Consider the following 14722-nt stretch of genomic DNA (forward strand, 5'->3'; position numbering starts at 1 on the left):
AAGCCCCTCCTCAGAGGGTGGGTGTGGGGAAGCGGAGTCGGCTTTGCCCTGCTGCTAGCAGAGGTTGTGAGCCAAGCCACTCTGGGCAGCGACTTCAGGATGCAAACAGACCTCTCTTGCAGGCTCAGGAGAGAAACGCCAGGCTGAACTAACCGCTGGACAAATTCCAGTCCCAGCTCCCGGCCCCCGGGGTGAAATTATTCCTCCACTCCACTCACCTCCCTCCCGCTGCGTTTCTGCCTTCTGCCTACCTGGTGCAGCCTAGTTTAAGGGTGTGCGGGTGGCGAGAGGGTGGTTTTACCTTCTGCTGATGAGGGACATTGGGATTTCCATGGGTCGGCCTTTAGGGCCAGTTGGGTGACTCCTGTGTTCGTAGCTGCTCCTTACCCTCTGACTTACAGTGTAAATATTTTAAAATACAGTAGCAGCCGGGAGGATGCCATCATGACAGCCTGGGGAACGAGAGTGAGAGTCTGGAAAGGGAATGCAGGCGAAGGTAGGGAACTTCTGAAAGCTGCTATAAACCTTACGATAGTTTTTACAGTTGAATCATAGAAAGTTAGGGTTGGAAGGGACCTCAGGAGGTCATTGAGTCCAGCTCCCTGCATCAAGTAGCTGATGGTTCATTTCAAAGTGTCCCAACGAAACTTCCTAAAATAGATGAGTGGTTTTCTTCCAGCCAGCTTGAGTGTTTTCCTTTTTGTCATGTATTCAAATGTGGAGCTGCTTCCCCCACCCCCCTTGTGCCTAAGCCTACACTGTCAAACCAGGCCTCCTTTGAAACAGCAGCTTCCAATGAAATACTGCTTGTGGTTCTGGAGGCAGTACAATGGGCATCCCTAGTTTATGTATCCCGTCTTATTTAGTACATGTTTAGTAGGGTCGTCCAGGTCATTACAAAGAAGTGCCTTTAACGGTAATTGTCAAAATACTCAACTTGTAAGCAAGCTGAGATTTGCCAGGAGCTGTTTTTCCAGCTCAGGGATTTCCAGATCTTCACGTCAAAATGTCCCAAAATGTAACAAAGGGTTCATGGTATCAGAAGGTTACCAGGAAGCTCAGGACGGTTAGCAACGTGGTAACCCGAATATGAGAAACAGAAGAGGCCAAGTCCATCCTCAGGGATTATATCTCCTCCCACCCACCCCTTCCCGCCCCAAATCAGCCTCCTGAAAATGTTGACACCCCAACTATGCTTTGAGATGCTTCAGGACTGCAACGAGGAATTCAAGACTCTAGACTCTTAATTCAAGTCCTAGAGAGCAGAATTTGGGAATATCAGAACTTTCACCTTAATCTTTGATATTTGAGGATCTAGGCTCCAATTTCAGGCATAGCTGGGTCTTACCTCTGCGCTCAGAAATTCTCGCATCTTTTGTTTTCCAGTTTTGAAATCCCACACCAATACTACTCTGTGTAATTGAATGTCAGAACATTTTGGAAGAGGACTGTGTCCTCGCTCCTGCAGTGCCTGGATTCCCATTGCCCACTTTGTGGGATTTTATTCTTTATTTCCTTAGGCATGGTGTGATTGCTACATTTTAACATCACTCCTCTTTGCATAGCAGCAGCTGCTAATGCCACTCATTTATCATGTATTACACCATCTGCAGCTGGACTGATAGATCCTTGTTTGATTTAAGATGTGCCCACCTCTCATTCTCCTCCTCTCCCCATTGTCTCTTATAGGCGACATTTACGAGATAACACCAGGGGGGTTAGGATTTCAGAACCATCTTCCATGAACTTCACCCTGGCACCTGGGAGCATCGGCATTCTGGTTACTTCTGGAAACAGGAACATAACATAGAGAGAAACCCCTTGGCACTCCATTTTGTCAGATAAAAATACTCTGTCTGGGGTCAGAGGAGGGTGCAGGGCTAGCTGGAACTCTGCAACCCCCACCCCACTCCCCTCTCTGGATTTCTGGGCTGTGCCAGTGCTGACTCAGATCCCAGTAACCTTTTGCACTACGCAGGTACCTGAGAAAGAGAAGATGCCAGCCTTTCCTAAGAGACGAAAGGAGCCAACACAGCTAGCTAATATACACCCTGCAATGGAGAGAAACTATCTTTCCACAGTGTTTCATTCAAGACCCCAGTCTCTCCGTCTTCTTCTCACATCTCTATATCATATCTGACCATTTTTTACACACGCTTGTGCTTGTTTATTGTATTTTGCAAGATCATTCATTGTACATGTGCCTTTAAGCAGCGGGCAGTGCAGCAGGTATTGCATGATCTGAGGCCCTGTGCTGCAGGCACGGGTGGTTGAACCAATAGGATAGCCCCACTTCGTCATTAGTTCCTTGGAGTGTCCAACTCTGGTACACAGGTAGTTCAGACATCACCACCGTTGCCATGGTTCGTCAGCCCCTGGTGGTAAGGATTCAGTAGCTGGAAGGTATATTTTTTCACTGCCAAATATTTTCTTCAGCCTCTGGTTCCACATCTGTAGTAATTAGGGCTGTGTGAAGCTTTGGGTGCTGATTCGCTTTGGAGGAGATTCAGCCCAATTTGGTGGCTGAATTTCCAAATCTGAATCAAATCAGACCAATTAAAAGGTCCGAATTGATTCAAAGTTCTCCGAATCAATTTAAAAAGATTCGGAGAGCGTTGGCAATTCAGGCAGTCTTGCTTGCTGCTGCAGGGAGCTGGACCCGACTCCCTGCTGGTAAGTAGGGGGCAGAGGAGGGGGGGCTAGAGGAGGGGGGAGGAGACCATGGGGGGGACCCATCCCCTGCCTGCTGCCCCAGCCTCCCTGAGTGACCCCAACCCGTGCCTGCTCTCCTAGCTCCACCATGACTGCCCTACCTGCCCCAGCTCCCAGCCCTTTAAAATAAAAAAGCCCCGACTCACCAGCTGCTGCAATGGCCTCAGGGCTTCTGGGGGCTTGTGACAGAGCCCCCCGCACCGTGTCGGGCAGGGCAGCAGGGATCACCCTCTTGCTTGGCAGGAGCCAGTGAGTGCAGGGCTTTTTGTTTTTTTTTAAAGATCTGGGAGCTGGGGTGAGCAGGGCAGCCACAGGGTCTAGGAAAGCAAGGACCCAGAGGGATTGCCCCCACCTGGCAGCAACCGATAAGTCAGGGCTTTTCTTTTTTTTAAAGAACCAGGAGCTGGGAGAGCAGATGGGGCAGCCATTGAGTGCATGTGGGGGATGGGGCCGATTCAGAGAGTCATCTGATTCAGCTGCAGCCAAATCTCTGAATCAGATTCGGCTGAATCAATTTGGAGCAGTGATTCGAATTACCAAGTCAAAGCACTGTCCCCCGAATCAGCCGAATCCGAAGTGAATACTGGCCACTTCACACAGACCTAGCAGTCGTGTCTCCTTGGGTGTGGCATCGAGAAGTTGGGTGTTGGTGAGGAAGCTCCTGTGTGACTTCAGATGTTTGTGTGCTGAGGGATGGTCATAAAGCAAGTGTCTCACATCTTCAGTTTGTCTCTCCATAAAACTGCAACAAACCTTCTCTAAGCCCAGTTTTGACCTTCCACCCCTTCTGAGTTGAACTGAAAACAAGCCACCTCACATTACACAGGGACAGCCTTATGCTAGGGTACAACTTATTTTCTGAAAGTCTGAAGCAAAACAGAGAAGGTATTTGAAAGAATGTCTCATTTTTAAAACCTTAGTCTTATTTCTTGAACCCTTTTTTCTACTTTTTACTGTATTGTATATCAGTTTGTCCTAGTAACTCCTAATTTGGTTAGTAATGAGTCTCAGCCAGGACTGATACTTTCCACTTATTTGGAAAAGTTTTGTGGGAAAATGTTATTAAGGATGTTTTCCTTAACATTCCCACTACTCCCTCTAGCATGACCTAAACGTACGCTCTGTAGGAACACAATAGCCCTTCAGTTATGCCTAGGTCACATAGCAAATCATGCCAGGTACTGAAAGATGAAGTTCAGTTTTGCCAGATCAGTCACATTAAGGACTGTGGATGGAGGTTGCAAAAACAAAGCAATACCTTCCCAGGTTATCTCGATATATAGGATATGGGAAATAGACCTCTCTGTGCATTTCGCTCACCTCTTGTGTTCAGGGGTCAACACAGCCAGACATCTGTCTGTCTTCCCAATACAGCCACAATGGGCCCAAGTGTCAGCTGTGTCCACAGCAAGCATCTCCTTTGCCTGTGCGAAACTAGGGCTGTGCGAAACTTCAGGTTGTGATTCGATTCAGAGGAGATTCAGCCCAACTCAGTGGCCGAATCTCTGAAACCGATTCAAATCAGGGGACCAATTAAAAGGTCTGAATGTATTAAAAGCTCTCCAAAACTTCAGAAAAGATTTGGAGAGCTTCGATGATTTGGGCAGTCCCCGGTGGCTGCTGCAGGGAGCTGAACCCAGACTCCGACCTGGTAAGTAGCGGGGGAGGGGACCATGGGGGGGACCCCTGCCAGCCCCCAGACCCTCCCTGCTCCCCCAGCTCCCCCTCAGCCCCCCTCATGGCTGCCCCTACCTGCCCCAGCTCCCAGCCCTTTAAAGAAAAGCCCCGGTGCTTACTGGGTGCTGCCAGGCGGAGGGTGATCCCTGCCACCCCCCATTGCCCCATGCTGCCTGAGGGGCTCTGCACTGTGGCTCCGGTCCTTTGAAATAAAATGGAGAAAAGCCTCCTCTTCTGCAGCGGCCTCAGGGCTTTGGGGATTCATGCATAGCCCCCCACGTGGCATGGGGCAGTGGGAGGCAGTGGGGATCACCCCCCGCCTGCAGGAACGGTGAGTCCAGGGGTTTTCTCAGGGTGGGGCTTTTCTTAAAAGGGCCAGAACCAGCATCGGCAGGGCATCCATGGGGATCTGGGGGAGCAGGGGGAGGTCAGGGGGCTCATGAAGAGCCCCTCACACAGCGTGGGACAGTGGGGATCACCCCCTGCCCAGCAGCGCATGCTGAGTCAGGTCATTTTTTTTTCAAAGTGCTGGGAGCTGGCGCAGGCGGGGCAGCCATTGCCTGGCTGGGGGAGCGGGCGGGGGATGGGGCTGATTCGGAGATTTGGCTGAATCGATTCGGGACAGTCATTCGAATTACCAAATTGAATCACTGTCCCCCGAATCCGAAGTGAACGCTAGCCGCTTCTCACAGGCCTAAAGTAAACTAGTTCCCCAAATCATTAGAATCAGAGAACTGATAGGGATCTTGGAATCATCTACTCCAACATCTCAAACAAAAAAAGGATGTGCTCTTCCAAAAACCATCTCACCCAGACAGACAACCAACAAAGGAGATTCTGTAATTTGTGTAGGACCATCTCTGGCTCCTGATAAATCCATGACAATATCACGTCTATTTACGTAGCATAGCTGAATCATACAAACCTAGAGTGGGTCTGGGATAAATCCATATTGCATGGTCCTATTTATTTGTATTTCATCTGTATTTCACAGACCTACAAGAGAGCTATATATCAGTGACATCCTCTCACTATATAGTAACGCATATTCTTGATGTACAATGACTGGTGAAGAGTAGCTAGGAGCTGGCTTCCAGATGGCCTGCGGCCATGTCATAGCTCTGCTTGCATTTTGGACCAAGGCATGAAAAGTGCAGGAACCAAAAGGTTTTAAGGTGGTAGGATTTCAAGGTGCCTTGCTGTGCATAAACCAGACCAGGAACAAGTGTCAGGGGAAAATTAAGAGACTGAAGATGGCCAATGGCAACAAGAAAGGTCTGCAAGAATATCCCTATGTTAGCCATTTATGAAGAAGTACAGATTTTCCATTGCTTCCACATGAGTCCAAAGCACTTAATGGACACCACCAATGCCCTTCGTAGCTGGTAACTATTCAGGAAAGCCCCTCTGAGAGTGCCAGAGTATGGGTTCCAAGCCTGAGGAGTTCCAGATATCTTGCACCAGGGGTAAGCCCTCTGAGCTCCTGAACACAGAATAACTCTCCTTAGCACCTATTGAAGGAAAAATAAGAGGCTCAAATAACCTCGCCATGAAGCTGCCTGCTTTTTTCATGAAGTGGTGTGGAGTTCAACTCAGAACATAAAAGTGGAGATAGATGTATCCATTCTTCCCTGCTCTTTGCAGAAAAAAATATAGTATGTTGTCATGGACAGTAATAGGACAATTTTATTTGCCTGTCTACAGAACCTTCTACATCACATCCTGAGTCCAGACTTCTCTGTCAAGCATATACAACTTCTGGGCAGATTTGTCAACCTACAAATTGGGAGAAGACCAACAAAGGATAATGTGTTCCAGAACTTTGAAGTGATATTGGCCAGAAAATAACCACTACTGTGAGCTGGAGCTCAAACAATAAAACTACAGGCGGCATCCTAATAGAGCAGAGGGGAGCAATTATTTTGGGCGGAGGGCTGTTTAATGAGTGTTAGCAAGCCATCAAGGGCTACAGGGCAGGCAGCCAGGGGCAGATAAATATTAATTTTCTAAAATTTCTAGGGGCCTTGCAGGCCAGATAGAATGGCCTGGCAGGCCACATCTGGCCCACGGGCCGCATTTTGCCCACCCCTGTAATAGAGGGACAAGCAGGCCATCGTTGTTAATATTCTGTACGAGACATGCAAAAGGAGAACAATAAATTCCAGACATACTAGTAAATGCCCAAACTCCAAAGTTATCTAATGTTGTTCCCTTTGCTATGAATGCTCTGTCTGCACCTGCTGTCTCCCTTCCACATTATGATGTGCTCCAGTTTACTGGAGAACCAGGGTAGTTAGGGCAGGCACGTCAGCAATAGCAACTTGCCTTAATCTTTCCTCTTGCATTCCTCGGTTCAAAGAAGGGGGGAAGAGAACCAAGCTGCAGTCTACTATCTCTGGGGTCCTTCACAGTAGACCATATCCCAGGACTCTGACTTTCCTGCTTATGTTTTGAGAAAAAAAGCACGCTCTACGTATTCAAAGTTGTAGCATTCTATTTTTTATTCACAGGTTTTACTCCTTTCGTGTAGGACTTAATGCTGATCCAGTGCACTGTTATATCACAAAACCCCAGAAACTTGTGTTGGTTTAGAGTACAGGGAATTAAGTGCAATCTGTTCAATAGCACAAACTTCATCCACCTGAAGATCATGAAGCACTCACTGTATTGCTGGTGGGTCTTCTTTTTCTGCTATGCTTTCCATTTGCGGGCTCTGTACTGATAATGGGAGAACCTGGATGTCTGGTGCGTGGCATATTCTCATAGAGCCAAGGAAAGGCGGTTTTTCATGGGACCAGTTCCACTCTGGCAGGAATCCATGATAGAAAAAGAGATCAGGAAACAATTAGCCAAAAGAGATGACTTCCATGGAATCTGCTCACAAATATAAAAGCATTGCTAGGTAGCTTCTAGGACCCTGAAGGAATCTGTAGAAAAGGAATGGCCAAAGGAATCTTAGGATTCTCTAGGTGAGGATTATGGGAGTTTAACCTTTTCTTCCAGAGGTCTGTGGGCAATAATCCACAGGGCACCACTCCCTGGGATGCATGGCTACAGGATATTGTTGCTAGTACACTGGAATGAAGTGTGGCTACAAGACGCAACAACCCACTCTCTAAACACACTGACTACCATGTATGAGGATGCTGACTCCTCTTTGCTACAGTCAAGGTGACTATATTGAACTCAGCAAAAACAAGGTAACACTGTAGTGTATATAAGCTGTATCCCCAGGGGAAAGCCATGTAGGGAGAACAATTCCAGGTGAGGAGTTACATCTAATATAGGGTAGGGAGTGGTTTGGTATGTTACAGTGCATTGCCTGAGTGTGGTCAGGTGTTCTCCTGCTCCTTATGTTAAGTGCAAACCTAAAGACTATCAGTTTGAAAACCATATATTGTAAATGTCTTTACTTCAGATATTAATAAGTCCATAGATTTTTAAAATCAGAATCATTTTAGGAATCTAGTTGACTTGTCCTTACGGATGCTCTTTGTTTACCTTGCACATTTTTCTTAGCTTGTTCATTGAGAACCAGCAAATCCAAGTTTCCTGTTTGTAGTCAGCTTGACTTTCAGATATTTAGGTGCTGCAGTGTCTGGGCTTCAAACTCAGCAGGAAAATGATTATTTGTGTTAAGGCAGTTGCTTTCAGGCTTTTTTTTTTTTAAACAGTCATATGGAAAGATTTCTATTGATTTTAAGATTTATGAAAGCTAATTTTTACAAAATGTTACAAACTAGACCCTGATTTGGTTTGAGACTTTGGTTTGCCTAGGACTTTCTGAAAAATCAGATTCCTTGAAGATGTCTCAGGCTGGGCTGACAAAGTGAGTCATTCAAAACCCCTTGAGCTCTGTGCAGATTCTGTGAGATAAGTGAATTCTGCAGTTTCAAATTCACAATTGTTAGATAACATTAAGTTTTTTTCTCCCCTAAGCAGCTAGGAGAATTAAGGGTCTAATAATTGCAATGAGAAGGCACTGGTAGTATCCTTGTCTCCCTGCTTTTTAGTGTGATACCCGGTAGGATGTTTTTTATTTTGTTTTCATCAAGCATTGTGTGAGGATGGTGTGTGAAGTGTTGGAATGGACAACCCTTAGGACTCTTTGGATATATGGTTGCCTGCATGTGTGGAGGATGCTACTCAGAACCTGGGAGGTGCCTCCTAGCCTTATGTTCCTATCTTCCAAAGATTTTTGCTTAGAAATATATATAGTGAAATAGAAACTGTGATATTGGCATGATGTGAAGGTGACTGTCCTAAATGCTCAAAATTGAAGAGATGACAAAGTTAAGATTCTCCTGGCATTTTGGCCATGTTGCGTTCTCTGTGTGCGTAGTTAATGTAAGAAGTGATGTATTAAAACACACTAATTTAAATAGAAAATACTGCCTGTGGACTTCAATGCCTCCTTCTGTTTTTGCAGGGCTTCTGAAGTTCCATTGTTAGATTCTGCCCTGTGACAGCTGTAAACCAACATGAATGTCTTTGCTTTTAAAGAGAAGTGTCCTACAGTCCACAGCCCCAGTATGACTTTCCAGCAGCACTTAAGGGCCATTAAAGTGCCACAGCTAGCTAGTACAGCATTCTCTGCAGCACCCTGCGCTATAGAGAGTCTGTGCTGCTGCATGTCCTGCATTTGAGAGGTCTTGGGCTGCTGGGACACGCTACAAACAACATGGGGTGTGGGCTGGCTGTACAGTTAGACGAGCATGAGGCCTTGAATCAGAAGTGTCATCTTTGCCCCACCATCCGTGTGTTCTGTGCTGCAAGGTGCAGTATGGAACTGGCATAGAGATATTTTAAACCCAGCAAGAGGGGGGCAGTAATTTACAGTTTGTAGGGCCACAGAAAGGATATGTTAAGCACTCATGAATGTCAGCAATGATTGTTTAAAGTGAGAAGGGGTTTTGAATGACTCACTTTGTCAGCCCAGCCTGAGACATCTTCAAGGAATCTGATTTTTCAGAAAGTCCTAAGCAGCTTTTGTTTGGCCCTCATGTCCACATCTTAACCAAAGACTTTTGCCTTGAAGTCTTTATGCACTTGAGAAGCATTTTCTGTGGTGCTAATAAGCAGCTCGTGTTATCATCCCTTCTTTTAAGGAGCATATAAACTTTTCAACAACGGGTCTTTTAATGTAGCTGAAGGATGTTAAATACTTCAGGAGGATGTGGGGGGGGGCTTTTACTGCTTTTTCATCTAAAAAAAAATAACTAACTCAGCCACTCTCTTAGTAGCACTGGTAATTAATCTGTATAATAATATCCCAATTGGTATTGGAGTTTGCTTTGCTAAATATTGTATAAATGTTTAGGAAGACATAGTATTCACCTCCAAAATCTCATCTACCCTACGTGAGGTCGATGTGTCTTTGTTCTCCTCTAATAAGTTGTCCACACAAGAGGATAAAGAGCCTACTACAGTTGCCAGCTGGAGAATTAATTCCTTTAGCTCAAGAGAAGGGAGCTCATACTTTTAGTCTGGAAGGTCTTGCAATCAGCCAATTGGGTATCATTCTAATTAGGGGTCAGTCTAATTAAAGATGACACATGACAAATCGGTGTAACAACAGAAGGAAATAAGTGGAGGATGAGGGTAATAATATTAATATTATGTTATTACATTGGCATGTGTGTAACTTCATGGCTCCAAATCAGTTAAAGGTTTTTACCTTTTTGGAAAAGCAGTACAAAGAAGAACTATCACAGATTTTTAAGGCCAAAAGGGACCACCATAATCATTTAATCTGATCTCCTGTCTATCATAGGCCATGTAATTTTCAAACCCATAACTTGTAGCTGAACGAGATCTTGCTGTAAGTCTGGGGTGAGAACCTACCAATCCCATAGCTGAACTGTTCCAATAGTTAATGATCCTTACTATTTAAAATGTATTCCTTGTTTTTAGTCTGAATTTGTCTAGCTTTTATTTCTGACCACTGAAACCCAGTATGACTTTGCCTGCTGGATGAAAGCCAATGGCTGCAGTCCCTCAATACAAGGATGACAGTCTTCCAATAAGTAGGAAAGCCATCATTAAATCCATAGATGACTAAGGAGGCCAATCCAAGATCTGCATGTTCAACTGCAGATGCAGCAAATGGTTCCAGAAGGAAGGAGTTCACCCTGGTGATGTTGGGTCACAGCTCTTTTCCTTTGTTGCTCTCATTCATCTGCCTCCTTAGTGAGGCAAATTTGCTCGAATTGATTGATGCCTTGTCATATATCATGGCACAATCATGGCAATGATTCAGTGCTTGAGTCTCATAGGTATTGATGTTAATGTTGCATTTCTTCAGGTTGTCCTTTAAGGTGTCTTTGAACCTCTTCTTTTGCCCTCGTCCAAAGCAGCAACCATCATTGAGTTGGGAGTATAGGACCTGTTTGGGGAGCTGATTAGCAGGTATCTGTATGATATGTCTTGTCCAACACAGCTGGTGCCACATAAACATGGTTTCAATGCTGGTGGTGGTTACTTGAGCCAGAATGTTGGCATTGTCCGTCCAGTTGATATGGAGACTTTTCCAAACACATCACTCATGGAAACTTTCCAAGGCTTGCAGGCATTTCCAATACATATGTCATTCAAATTTCACACCCATACAACAGGATAGGGATTACAACAGCCTGGTAAATGAAAAATTGGTGTGGGGCCTGATATCATGATCATTGAAGACATGGTTTCAGAGTCATCCAAAGGCAGCAATGACAGATTTTATCTGGTGTTGAATATCGTTGTTTATGTTTATTTTTTTGGGAAAGCACGATACCCAGGTAGGTGAAATGCTCAACACTCTCCAAGGATTGCTCTCTAATTGTAATATGTGGAGGAGTAGCTGGTTGGTTTGGAGTGGGCTGAATCATAGAACCACAGAAAGTTAGGGATGGAAGGGACCTCAAGAGGTTATTGAGTCCAACCCCCTGCTCAGGGTAGGACCATCCCCAACTAGATCATCCCAGCCAAAGATTTGTCTAGTGGGATTTTGCAAACCTCCGAGGATGGAGCTTTTACCACCTCTCTGCGTAACCTGTACCAGTGTTTTACCACCCTCCTAGTGAAAAAGTTCTTCCTAATATCTAGCTTGAACTTCCCTTGCTGCAACTTGAGACTGTCGCTTCTTGTTCTGTCATCTGCCACTGCTGAGAACAGCCTAGCTCCATCCTCTTTTGAACCACCCTTCAGGTACTTGAAGGCTGCTATTAAATCTCCCTTCAGTCTGCTCTTCTCTAGACTAAATAAGCCCCATTCTCTTAGTCTTTCCTCATAAGTCATATCCCCCAGCCCCCTCACCATTTTTGTTACTCTGCGCTGGACTCTCTCCAATTTGTCCACATCCTTTCTGTAGTGGGAGGCCCAAACCTGAACAAAGCACTCCAAATGTGGCCTCACCAGTGTTGAATAGAAGGGAATAATCACTTCCCTTGACCAATGCAGCCCAGTATGCCATTAGCCTTCTTGGCAACAAGGGCACACTGCTGGCTTGTGTTCAGCTTATTGTCCACTGTAACCCCCAGGTCCTTTTCTGCAAAGCTGCTACCCAGCCAGTCAGCCCCCAGCCTGTACTGATGCGTGGGATCGGTTGGTAAAGCATTTTGTTTTTTGTGAAGTTGACAGTGAGCCCAAGCATTTCATATGCTTCACAAAAGCAATCAAGAGTGACTTGAAGCTCTTCACACAACACAGTTATCAGTGTATTGAAAATCAGTAATGGAGGTGTTGATTTTCTTGGCTTTGGAACATAACCAACCAGTTGATGTTAAAGAGATCTTTCCATCAATCATCTGTGTATTTATCAAAGCTCTGATGATATGGATAGTGTGATGGTTCTGGGCACAAACTATGCTGTAGTTAACCAGATGCCAGGGATGCACTCTGCTCAAATTTGTAGAAGACACCAAACTATGGGGTATAGTAAACACACTGGAGGGCAGGGAGCGAATTCAGGTGGATTTGGACAGACTGGGGAAGTGGGCGGATCAGAATAGGATGCAGTTTAACAAGGTTAAGTGCAGGGTGTTACACCTGGGGAGAAAGAATCTCCAATACACCTGTAGACGGTAAGTCCCATTCTGAGTACCACGGCAGTGGAAAGGGATGTGGGAGTCTTGGTCAATGCAAAAATGAACATGAGTCGCCAATGTGATGAGGCAATAAGTAAAGCTAACTGCACTCTTTCTTGCATTAGTAGGTGCATCACAAGCAGGTCTAGGGAGGTCATACTTCTCCTCTGTGTAGCACCGGTGAGACCTCAATTGGAGTACTGCATCCAATTTTGGATGCCGCACTTCAAGAGGGATGTGGTTAACCTTGAGAGGGTTCAGAGAAGGGCTATGGTTGAGGACCTGCAGGCAAGATCCTATGAAGGCAGACTGAGGGACCTGAACTTCTTCAGCTTTTGCAAGAGAAGGCTGAGGAGTGATCTTCTGGCTGTCTACAAATTCACTGGGGGATCAGCAGGGAATAGGGTGTGCTCTGTTTACCAGGGCACCCCTCAGGATTACTAGAAATAATGGCCACAAACTAAAGGAGAACAGATTTAGACTGGACATCAGGAAGAAATTCTTTGAGGGTTCCAAAATGTGGAATGGGCTTCAAAGGGAGTTGGTGCTCTCTCCTACCTTGGAGGTGTTCAAGAAGAGATTTGACAAGTACCTAGCTGGGCTTACGTAACCCCAGCACTCTTTTCTGCCTAGAGCAGGGGGTTGGACTCGATGATCTACAAGGTCCCTTCTGACCCTAGAAATCTATGAAATCTATGAAAATCATCTGCTTCAAGGGTCAGTGTATATGCACTGATAACTTCTACATGTTGTCTTTTATTCAGCTGATGATGAAGGGTCATGAGGGATGCTTGTTGATGCCAACTAGACATTCTGGCATCTGAATAACAATCTTGGTCTTAATAACAAAGCCAGCACCACAAATGTCTGTGTCTTTTTCAGCTTTTCCTTTCCAAAAAAGGTGTAGCCACCATGGTCTGTGAGCTGCCCCTAGTCTTACTAAGCGCAGCAATGTCAATATCAAATCATTCAAGTTCTCTGGCTACGAGCACTGTCCTTCACTCCAGTCAGGTCACCCTGAGGGTTGTCCATTAGGGTGCAGACATTCCAAGTTGCAAATTTCATTACTTGATTTGGACTGCAGATAGAGAGGCCCCATTGGATGCAGTTTTCCAGTCAGGTGAAATGAGACAGACTACATTTAGGGCATCTTTTCTATTCCCATCCCCATATGGGTTGGACAGAGTGGATCATAAATAGGCCTGCTCCATCACAACGGTAGTTGCCAAATTGCACACCTGTCTCAGTTCCCAGTACAAAATGGCCATCATAATCATCACCACAATGTAGGTCTGTGATTAGAAGCTTTTGGTAATTACTCATTGCCATAGGACTCACTATTAAAGGAAGATGTTTGTATGTGTTCCTTTTTAATGTGGGGATGCCATTGCCACTCAATATTTTATAGAAAGGAAAACTTAATCCAATGGCAAGGAAAACCTAGATGACCAGAGGTTTCTATTCCACTTCAGTCTTCCTCAACCTTTGCAACCATTGTAAAATATTCTTTCTTCATCCACCTGCTTTGCTGTTGAGGACTTATATTTTTTTATTTTTGGATTGCTATGAGTCTGTAAACTTTGCTCTTGACATTGCCATCATGGGTGACCCTACCAGGAATATAAAACTCCAGACAGCATTCTCTCAATGTCATTGGTAGCACAAAGGCCTCTCCACCATGTCAAGGCTGTGATCCTAAGAAGTGGATTAAAACACCTTCTACTATCAGCACTCTTTCCCATGTAGTCACTTATAGATCATGAATAAGAAACCTCTCTGGGCCTTTTCTTTGGTAACCAAAAAGGACTGAGCTTCCTTTGTCTTTTAAGGGAGATTCTCTAGTCTTTGTGTTATTCTTGTAGCTCTTTCCTGTTTGTCAGCTTTCTTTTTTGAAGTGTGAACACTGCAGCTGGACACAGCATTCAGTAATGATTTTACTATTGCCACGTTTGAGAATTCCCTACTTACTTATACACACAGGGACCACCATTTTCTCTTAAATGCTTCATCACACTGTGAGCTCACATTCATTTGGTTATCTACCATGACCCTCATTTGTAGTCAGTGGCTTCCTCACCCTATGCCAAGTATTGTCTACATAAATTGTAGTAGAGCAACACTTACAGGCATCCTGGGATCTGTTTTAGTTATCACAGGAATGTATCAACACAAAATCCAGATAAAAACTTCTCCAATTTAGTAGTCCCCAGAGTCCCTCTCTGAAAACTGCTCAGCCCACACCTTAAATTCTCTCTCCTCAAGGGACA

This window comes from Crocodylus siamensis, chromosome 2 (genome assembly GCF_052110815.1).
Source record: "Crocodylus siamensis isolate JL-2025a chromosome 2, ASM5211081v1, whole genome shotgun sequence".
NCBI classification, from domain to species: Eukaryota; Metazoa; Chordata; order Crocodylia; family Crocodylidae; genus Crocodylus; species Crocodylus siamensis.